The 11177-nt window shown below is 45.8% G+C and overlaps 1 protein-coding gene across 5 annotated transcripts in view; it reads left to right on the top strand.

Annotated features, from left to right (window-relative positions):
* Positions 1–11177, top strand: part of LOC114660439 (serine protease inhibitor Kazal-type 1-like) — an 821621-nt gene that overhangs the window by 39013 nt on the left and 771431 nt on the right. The window lies entirely within an intron of this gene.

Genomic DNA, 11177 nt, shown 5'->3' with positions numbered 1-11177 from the left:
ACAAATGATAACAGAAGTAATTGAGATCTATCAGTCTGGTAAAGGTTATAAAGCCATTTCTAAAGCTTTGGGACTCCAGCGAACCACAGTGAGAGCCATTATCCACAAATGGCAAAAACATGGAACAGTGGTGAACCTTCCCAGGAGTGGCCGGCCGACCAAAATTACCCCAAGAGCGCAGAGACGACTCATCCGAGAGGTCACAAAAGACCCCAGGACAATGTCTAAAGACTTTCTAGCGGATGGCTTGGAGGGGTCTGTGGTCTTCTTTGTGGGCTTCCTCTGCCAGCTGATCCGGCACCTTGAAATCAGGGTTGCTGAACTGGAGGAGTTGGATGGCCTGCATTGTAGTACAGAATTGGCAGACCTGGCCTCGGTGTCCTTTATTAAGAGAGACAGAGAGTGTGCCCCCCAGTGGTGGGAGGAGATTCCATAGCAAACAGGTAGAGATAGGTGGGTCACGGTCACAAGACGCAAGTTAAATAGTGCACGCTGTCTGGTGGCATCAACTCCAGAATTGGAAGCGGCAAACACTTTTCAGATCCTTGTGGAGTGGGATGGTGTCTCTAAAGATTTCAAGTTGGTGGGCAGGCATGAGGAGCCCCAATGGGCCACCTCAAAACCAGCTCCCAGAAAAGAGAGAGGTAGTGGTAGTTGAGGACTCAATCATTAGGGGGATTGAAGTGCAGATTTTCTCCAGAGACAGAGAGTTTCGCAGTGTGTTATACCTTCCAGATGCATAGATGGGAGATCTCTGTGGAATGGTGGATAGGCTCTTGGCCAGAACGGGGATGAATCCAGTTGTCATTTTCCATGTTAAAACCAATGACATGCATAAGGGTAGACTGTCAGTTTTGCGATCCAAATTTAAAGAGATGCCAGGCTGAGGAACACATCGGACAAGGTAGTCTTCTCTGAGGTTCTGCCTGTGCCATGCATCTAGTCCAGGTAAGCCTGAGGAGATTAGAAGGCTTAACATGTGGCCTATATCTTGGTGTAGGGTAGAAGGGTATTGGTTTATGTGGCATTGGGACTCCTTTTGGAACAGATTGGACGTGTTACATCTGAACTGGAGGGCACCAATGAGTTGGGGAGGCGTATGAGTAGGTCAGTCAAGGGTTGTTTAAAGGTGGGGATTTGGGGGGCAGGTCAGGTTTAGAACTGTACATGGAGGAACAAACAATAGTGTAAAAAATAAAAATGCATAGTAGTGTAAATTGTAACCCAACATTAAAATGTAAAAATTAAATGAGTAACACATTAAAAATAGCTCGCCTTTTAATGCTAGAAGCATCAAAAGTAAAACAAGTGAGTTGGAGTTGTATGTAGCGGTTCATAATTATGATATCCATCCATCCTCTTCCGCTTATCCGAGGTCGGGTCGTGGGGGCAGCAGCTTGAGCAGAGATGCCCAGACTTCCCTCTCCCCGGCCACTTCTTCTAGCTCTTCTGGGAGAATCCCAAGGCATTCCCAGGCCAGCCGGGAGACACAGTCCCTCCAGCGTGTCCTTGGTCTTCTCACGGTTAGACGTGCCCGGAACACCTCACCAGGGAGGCGTCCAGGAGGCATCCTGATCAGATGCCCGAGCCACCTCATCTGACTGCTCTCAATGCGGAGGAGCAGCAGCTCTACTCTGAGCTGCTCCTGGATGACTGAGCTTCTCACCCTATCTTTAAGGGAGAGCCCAGACACCCTGCGGAGAAAACTCATTTCAGCCGCTTGTATTCGTGATCTCGTTCTTTCGGTCACTACCCATAACTCATGACCATAGGTGAGGGTAGGACGGTAGATCGACTGGTAAATTGAGAGCTTTGCCTTACGGCTCAGCTCCTTTTTCACCATGACAAACCGATGCAGAGCCCGCATCACTGTGGACGCCGCACCGATCCACCTGTCCATCTCATGCTCCATTCTTCCCTCACTCGTGAACAAGACCCCGAGATACTTGAACTCCTCCACTTGGGGCAGGATCTCGCTACCAACCCTGAGAGGGCACTCCACCCTTTTCCGGCTGAGGACCATGGTCTCGGATTTGGAGGTGCTGATTCCCATCCCATCCGCTTCACACTCAGCTGCGAACTGATCCAGACAGAGCTGAAGATCACGGCCTGATGAAGCAAACAGGACAACATCATCTGCAAAAAGCAGTGACCCAATCCTGAGCCCACCAAACCGGACCCCCTCAACACCCTGGCTGCGCCTAGAAATTCTGTCCATAAAAGTTATGAACAGAATCGGTGACAAAGGGCAGCCCTGGCGGAGTCCAACTCTCACTGGAAACGGGTTCGACTTACTGCCAGCAATGCGGACCAAGCTCTGGCACCGATCGTACAGGGACCGGACAGCCCTTATCAGGGGGTCTGGTATCCCATACTCTCGGAGTACCCCCCACAGGATTCCCTGAGGGACACGGTCGAATGCCTTTTCCAAGTCCAGAAAACACATGTAGACTGGTTGGGCAAACTCCCATGCACCCTCCAGGACCCTGCTAAGGGTGTAGAGCTGGTCCACTGTTCCGCGACCAGGACGAAAACCACACTGTTTCTCCTGAATCCGAGGCTCGACTACCCGACGGACCCTCCTCTCTGGGACCCCCGAATAGACTTTTCCAGGGAGGCTGAGGAGTGTGTAATTATGATATTATAGCAATAATAGGAACTGGATCGGTTCGCAGCCGAGTGTGAAGCGGCTGGGATGAGAATCAGCACCTCCAAATCCGAGACCATGGTCCTCAACCGGAAAAGGGTGGAGTGCCCTCTCAGGGTTGGTAGCAAGATCCTGCCCCAAGTGGAGGAGTTCAAGTATCTCGGGGTCTTGTTCACGAGTGAGGGAAGAATGGAGCGTGAGATCGACAGGCGGATCGGTGCGGCATCCGCAGTAATGCGGGTGTTGCATCGGTCTGTCGTGGTGAAAAAGGAGCTGAGCCGCAAGGCGAAGCTCTCAATTTACCAGTCGATCTATGTTCCTACCCTCACCTATGGTCATGAGCTATGGGTAGTGACCGAAAGAACGAGATCGCGAATACAAGCGGCTGAAATGAGTTTCCTCCGCAGGGTGTCTGGGCTTTCCCTTAAAGATAGGGTGAGAAGCTCAGTCATCCGGGAGGGGCTCAGAGTAGAGCCGCTGCTCCTCCGCATCGAGAGGAGTCAGATGAGGTGGCTCGGGCATCTGATCAGGATGCCTCCTGGACGCCTTCCTGGTGAGGTGTTCCGGGCACGTCTAACCGGGAGGAGGCCACGGGGAAGACCCAGGACACGCTGGAGGGACTATGTCTCTCGACTGGCCTGGGAACGCCTTGGGATTCTCCCGGAAGAGCTAGAAGAAGTGGCCGGGGAGAGGGAAGTCTGGGCATCTCTGCTCAAGCTGCTACCCCCGCGACCCGACCTCGGATAAGCGGGAGACAATGGATGGATGGATGGATAATAGGAACTGGGCTTAAAAAAAAGATAGGGATACGTAGAACATAGAGGGGCATACATTTAATAGGAAGGACAGACAGAACAGAAGAGGAGGTGGGGTTGCTGTTTATGTCAAACAGAATTTAAATGTGAGTCTTCTTCAGTTGAGCCCAGTCTTAGTGAGAACATCTGGCTTCATCTGGAAAGCATTAGGAAAGAAGGCCTAATATTAGAGATGTTACAGACCACCCAATGCAGACACTAATTTCAATGCGTATCTTTTTAGTACTTTTAAAAAGGCAGGTCTACAGGGGGATATTATAATATTGAGCGACTTTAAGTACCTGAATATTAACTGGGAGAACCCTGCAAACAGCGGAGCACAAGAGCAGTTGTTTTTAGACTTAATCCATTTTTTAATACAGTAACAATGCAGCGTGAAGCCTGTCTGGAATTAGTGTTTTTTTTGTAATAATCAGAATAGAATTTAGGGTGTAGAGGTGATTGGACCACTAGGATCATGTGAAGAAAATATCCAGTTCTCAGTATTTTGGAAGAGCACACATGCAAATATTAAAACTGTTAAGTTTAACTTTGGTAGAGAAGATTTTGAGCAGATGTGGCAATGTCTAAGGAGAATGGACTGGTATTATTTTTTCAGGGTGGAGACAGTCGAGGAGCAGTGGAGCAAGTTTTAAAAAATTTACATGTAATGGCAGTCAGGTACACACCTAAATTTGGAATCAGTAGGAAATGTATTACCCATCCATCCATTATCCAACACACTATATCCTAACTACAGGGTCACGGGGGGTCTGCTGGAGCCAATCCCAGCCAACACAGGGTTAGGCACAAGGCAGGAAACAAATCCCGGGCAGAGCGCCAGCCCACCACAGGGCACACACCAACCACATAGTAGGGACAATTTAGGATCTCCAATGCACCTAACCTGCATGTCTTTGGACTGTGGGAGGAAACCCACGCAGACACGGGGAGAACATGCAAACTCCACGCAGGGAGGACCCGGGAAGTGAACCCAGGTCCCCAGGTCTCCCAACTGCGAGGCAGCAGCGCTACCCACTGTGCCACCGTGCCGCCCAACTCATATTAATGTTTGCTTAATTTGAATAGAATATAAATTTTTTCCAGTCATAGATGATGGTATAGTCTTCTCCCCCTATAAGTTAGTAAGAGATAGAACCTTCTTGCTCTAACTGAGAAACAGTGTGATAATGAGCTCAGTTGTGTTTAGAACAGGTCCTAGTAAACAGGGACTTGAAAGACCCATTTTTAATTAAGAAATGGAATAAGCATACAGTTTTCTGACCGTTTTGAAATGGTTCAGAAATGTTAAGCAAATAGTAACGATTTGAGATGTAACAAGATTTAAGCTTTGAACAGAACTTTTCTTAATAAGAATTTTCTTTTTTTTTTTCGCTATTTTAATTTTCTTTTTTGTGAACTATATTTTACTTTGAATTTTAACTAAACTTTTAAAAACAAAGATATTTTGTCTGTGGAATCATTTCTACATGTCAGGCTTTTGTTGAATTCCATTTTTTTGAGTTAGAACTGCTGAACTTTGGTAACTTTGGAAAAACGCAGCTACAGGAAGTAAAAATGTTAGGTCTGAGTACACAATGGGAGGTCTGAAAATCCAAAGTACGCCATATGAGAAGGATTTAGGAGTCACAGTGGACTCGACACTATCAACTTCCAGACAGCGTTCAGAAGTGTTTCAGAAGGCTAACAGAATGTCCTGATGTTTTGACTTCAAGTCCTAAGAGATTATGCTGAAGCTTTATAATGAACTGCTGAGGCCTCATCTGAAGTCCTGTGTACAGTTTTTAGTTTCCAGCCTGCAAGAAGACCATAGCGGCACTAGAAGAAGTCCAGAGGCTGAGTCCAGGATTACAAGGGATGAATGATGTGCTTGTAGATTTTTAACTTTAACTTCCTAAGTCATCCATCTCTCCACGGCTCAAATTCTTTTTGAAAGACATTGCTGCATGAACAGAGAGATATTAAGGTGTGACAAAATTCCTTCCATAATGGGGATTTAATAATAATAGTCAGGTCTTGGGGTTCAATACCCCAAAGCAAAGAATATTAATATCTAAAACTCTTAATTCATTGCGGAGACGGATGCCTTCTACAATTCGGGATACGATGATCGTTTTGGTGACGGAGGTTTTCATTAGGGACATGTGATCCATTTAACTGGAACTTGAGTGTGTTGCAACAAATGTAAGTCCAGTAATCAGCTGGTCGACAGCTTGATCTATGGCTTGATTTCCTTCAGGTGGGGCTTGTTTCTCCTTGGTGTTGGATAATTAATTTCTTTTCTAGACCTTTATTAGATCCTAGTCTCGGTGTTTAATTCAAATGCTGTTGTCTTTGGTGTGCTAGGAAGAGTAGGTTGTATGTGCAAGTATAAGGGCTTAAGAGTTTTTCTCAATATTAGTGTTGCAATATTTCACGTTATTGTTGAAAGTTACTTATGGATCCCATATTAATATCTCCTGAGATGTTGGGCCTGTTTCATTGGGGATAACCCCATATTAACAATAACACTTGCATTAATTTAATGACAGATGGTCGTTTTACACAATCACGGCTTGTATCTTGGCCAATTTAATTTTAACGATTAAAGTGAATTCTGAAGGTGGTAAGCACAAGTCTTGTTTTAGTTTATTCTATATGTACAAAATTGATCCTTCAGTAAAAACGTATTCTATAGTTAATATCTAATTTGGCTGTTTTGGCCTTCACTCATATCCATCCTAAGAGGTAAATCGTCACAATATGAAAATAAATGTAAAGAAAAATTCATTTACTATAACAAACACCTAACATAACATAACATCCCCCTTTTGACACCTTGTTCCTTTTGGGGGCGATAGCTCCTTAGTTGGAATAAGTTCTTTTGTAATTGCAACGTTTTAAGTAACCAAAAACTATATAGATATACAGTTAGGTCCATAAATATTTGGACAGAGACAACTTTTTTCTAATTTTAGTTCTGTACATTACCGCAATGAATTTTAAATGAAACAACTCAGATGCAGTTGAAGTGCAGACTTTCAGCTTTAATTCAGTGGGGTGAACAAAACGATTGCATCAAAATGTGAGGCAACTAAAGCATTTTTTGAACACAATCCCTTCATTTCAGGGGCTCAAAAGTAATTGGACAATTGACTCAAAGGCTATTTCATGGGCAGGTGTGGACAAGTCCGTCGTTCTGTCATTATCAATTAAGCAGATAAAAGGCCTGGAGTTGATTTGAGGTGTGGTGCTTGCATGTGGAAGATTTTGCTGTGAACAGACAACATGCGGTCAAAGGAGCTCTCCATGCAGGTGAAAGAAGCCATCCTTAAGCTGCGAAAACAGAAAAAACCCATCCGAGAAATTGCTACAATATTACGAGTGGCAAAATCTACAGTTTGGTACAACCTGAGAAAGAAAGCAAGCACTGGTGAAGTCAGCAACGCAAAAAGACCTGGACGTCCACAGAAGACAACAGTGGTGGATGATCGCAGAATCATTTTCATGGTGAAGAGAAACCCCTTCACAACAGCCAACCAAGTGAACAACACTCTCCAGGGGGTAGGCGGGCGTATCGATATCCAAGTCTACCATAAAGAGAAGACTGCATGAAAGTAAATACAGAGGGTGCACTGCAAGGTGCAAGCCACTCATAAGCCTCAAGAATAGAAAGGCTAGATTGGACTTTGCTAAAGAACATCTAAAAAAGCCAGCACAGTTCTGGAAAAACATTCTTTGGACAGATGAAACCAAGATCAACCTCTACCAGAATGATGGCAAGAAAAAGTATGGAGAAGGTGTGGAACAGCTCATTATCCAAAGCATAGCACATCATCTGTAAAACACGAGGCAGTGTGATGGCTTGGGCGTGCATGGCTGCCAGTGGCACTGGGACACTAGTGTTTATTGATGATGTGACACAGGACAGAAGCAGCCGAATGAATACTGAGGTGTTCAGAGACATACTGTCTGCTCAAATCCAGCTAAATACAGCAGTCAAATTGATTCATGATACAGATGGACAATGACCCAAAACATACAGCCAAAGCAACCCAGGAGTTTATTAAAGCAAAGAAGTGGAAAATTCTTGAATGGCCAAGTCAGTCACCTGATCTTAACCCAACTGAGCAGGCATTTCACTTGTTGAAGACTAAACTTCGGACAGAAAGGCCCACAAACAAACAGCAACTGAAAGCCGCTGCAGTAAAGGCCTGGCAGAGCGTTAAAAAGGAGGAAACCCAACATCTGGTGACGTCCAGGAGTTCAAGACTTCAGGCTGGCATTGCCAGCAAAGGGTTTTCAACCAAGTATTAGAAATGAACATTTTATTTCCAGTTATTTAATTTGTCCAATTACTTTTGAGCCCCTGAAATGAAGGGATTGTGTTCAAAAAATGCTTTAGTTGCCTCACATTTCTATGCAATCGTTTTGTTCACCCCACTGAATTAAAGCTGAAAGTCTGCACTTCAACTGCATCGGAGTTGTTTCATTTAAAATTCATTGTGGTAATGTACAGAACCAAAATGAGAAAAAAGTTGTCTCTGTCCAAATATTTATGGACCTAACTGTAATATTAAAAGGCGATATCCCTCCCATAGTGATATGGCGGTAAGAAATCACATAAGAGAAAGTAACTTACCTTTCTTTAATGACGATTTATGTGGCATTACAGATGAAGGAAGCCATAGCAAGACTTTTATCAGGGTGGGAACTCAGTGTATACAGTCTGCCATTTTTCGTCTCTGCGATGGAAGGTTTTTCAGGATGGATGTCGATATCACCCATTCGTCCGTCGGCTTCAAAGTGTTTGGCTGCTGTCCAAGTCTTTAATACTGGTTTCTCCACGTGTAGGCCCTTACTTAGGTTCCAGACAAGGGAAGAAGATTTTGTGCTGACTTTTAACAGAGGACAAAATAGTATACATCTGCCTTTAGGCTGACTATGCATTCCTCCAGCTGTCTTTGTCTATTGTCACAGGTGGCTGGGTGTGGTTGGCATTCGGCTGCCTATAAAAGGGTCCGCCTCCCGACAATCAAGGCTGGAGTCGGGTGAGGAGGTGGACGAAGAGAGGCCCAGTGTAAATAGTGTGCTGAGAAGAGAAGAGGTGGCTGAAGGAAGCCTGGACTGTGGGGAACTGGTATTGGTGCACTTATTGACTGTATATAGTAGCGTATGCAAATAAACGTGTGGTGATGGACTTAATCGTGTCTGCCTGCCTGTGTCTGGGTCGCCCTATTCCACACTATCTTGTCTGGCTCAGCTATGCATGTACAAAGAAAAGAAAAACAGATTTAAAATGTCTGCACAGAGACAGTGACATTAAACGTAATATTATAACAAACTTATTCTAACACACCTGTGTCAATATTTCTATATATAATATGTTAGGGAGAATGCGGAGCAAGAGAGTATTCAGTCAGTGAAAACTCCGAGACCGGTGCCATTAATATAACAAGTAATAAGAGCCCAATGTTATAATTCACAAATACATCCAGGGATAGAAAACAAAATAAAATTAAGAGGACACAGGGTGGTGTGCAGGTTATCAGCTAAAGAGCCGTCGTCTGTTGAGGTTTCTGTAGAAAATTCAAATTTGTTTGAAATACGACAATGTGACCCGGGTTCGCTTCCCGGGTCCACCCTGCGTGGAGTTTGCATGTTCTCCCCGTGTCTGCGTGGGTTTCCTCCGGGCGCTCCAGTTTCCTCCCATGGTCCAAAGACATGCAGGTTAGGTGGATTGGCGATTCTAAATTGGCCCTAGTGTGTGCTTGGTGTGTGGGTGTGTGTCCTGCGGTGGGTTGGCACCCTGCTCGGGATTGGTTCCTGCCTTGTGCCCTGTGTTGGCTGGGATTGGCTCCAGCAGACCCCCGTGACCCTGTGTTCAGATTCAGCGGGTTGGAACATGGATGGATGGATGGATGGATACGACATCAATGTCCTCCAGGGAAAACCTCCCTGTCAGCATAGCAAACAGAAGTCAAGGAAGAAGTCCACCATCTGGACTGGTAAATTTCTAATTATTTTTAGAAATGAGATCAAAATAAACTAAAGCAGTTAGACTCCACATTCCCTTTTTCCCTTTTTTCTATCTATCCATCCATCCATCCATCCATCCATTACAGAATATTGTTCAAATATGTGCAGTCTCGGATTTTAAGTCATTTACAACTGAAATGTATATTTCATTATGTCTTAAGGCGAATAGGGTAAATCATATAAAATATATTTTCTCATTTCCCACATAAAGTCCATTAAATAATTTCAAAGGTCAGCAGGAATTATTACATTGTGAAGGCTAGGGGCCAGCTTCTGTAATCGAGGATCAGACTGCCAAGGTCCCTGCCTTCGGCCACCACCCAAGTCACACTGCACCCAACCTACTTGGCCCCTCCTATGGGTGGTGAGCCCATGGGAAGGAGGACCCACATTGCCTCTTCGGGCTGTGCCCGACCGAGCCCCATGGGTGCAGGGCCAGCCACCAGGCGCTTGCCATTGAGCCCGACCTCCAGGCCTGGCTCCAGAGGGGGGGGGCCCGGAGACACGGCGTCCACAATGATGTGGGCTCTGCATCGGTCTGTCATGGTGAAAAAGGAGCCGAGCTGAAAGGCAAAGCTCTCAATTTACCAGTCGATCTACGTTCCTACCCTCACCTACGGTCATGAGCTATGGGTAGTGATGGAAAGAACGAGATCGCGAATACAAGCGGCTGAAATGAGTTTCCTCTGCAGGGTGTCTGGGCTTTCCCTTAAAGATAGGGTGAGAAGCTCAGAGTAGAGCCGCTGCTCCTCCGCATCAAGAGGAGTCAGATGAGGTGGCTCGGGCATCTAATAAGGATGCCTCCTGGACAGCTCCCTGGTGAGGTGTTCCGGGCATGTCAAACCGGGAGGAGGCCCCAGGAAAGACCCAGGACATGCTGGAGGGACTATGTCTCTCGGGGGGCCTGGGAACGCCTCGGAATTCCCCCGGAAGAGCATCTCTGCTCAAGCTGCTGCCCCCGCGACCCGATCTTGGATAAGCAGACGAGGATGGATGGATGGCTGGGTGGATGGATGGATGGAGGCTAGGGGGCACCACAGATTCCTAAACATGAACACACAAACAAGTCCAAATCAGAGGGTATTTATTGCAAAATACCTTTGTACAAAAAATGTATGCAGTGTGTCTCTCTATTTCTACCTCCACACTGCTAACCCTCCAGTCGAGTGGTGTTTTCCTTCCTCCCAGTTCTGATTTGCCTGGACAAGGCAGTGCATTCCTTTATATTGAGGAACCTGGAGTACTTCTCCGGGCATACAGAAGTCCCAAATAGTAGGGAGTGTAACTACCTGCAGCATCCTCAGGTGGTGCCCACGGACCCCAGCGGGGCACTGCTACTGGACAACAATTCTTGGCATTCGCTGCTGGTGTCCAAATGGGTATTGATATCCAGGGCTGCAGCCATCTAGTTTCCTGGGACAATAAACAGCCCTTAGAGGCAGTCAGTCATTCCCTGTCCTTCTGTTTTATCCCAGCCATGGAAGGTATTGTAAGATTATCCAATTGGGACACCTGTCCATCCACCTGGGGTTTGCCTCTGGGCCAAGAACCTTGTTTTCTTTTGGCTGGGATGTTCGTCCATCCACCTGGGAATCTTCCCCCTCTCCAGGTCGTAATGCCCATCCATCATGTATGGCACATACAACATCTACACATCTATTAACATCTCTTTAACATGTTATCTGAAAGCTAAATAT

The sequence above is a fragment of the Erpetoichthys calabaricus genome, chromosome 11 (assembly GCF_900747795.2).
Source record: "Erpetoichthys calabaricus chromosome 11, fErpCal1.3, whole genome shotgun sequence".
NCBI classification, from domain to species: domain Eukaryota; kingdom Metazoa; phylum Chordata; class Cladistia; order Polypteriformes; family Polypteridae; genus Erpetoichthys; species Erpetoichthys calabaricus.
Note: the sequence above shows the minus strand (reverse complement) of the source record. Positions and strands in the feature narration are given on the sequence as shown.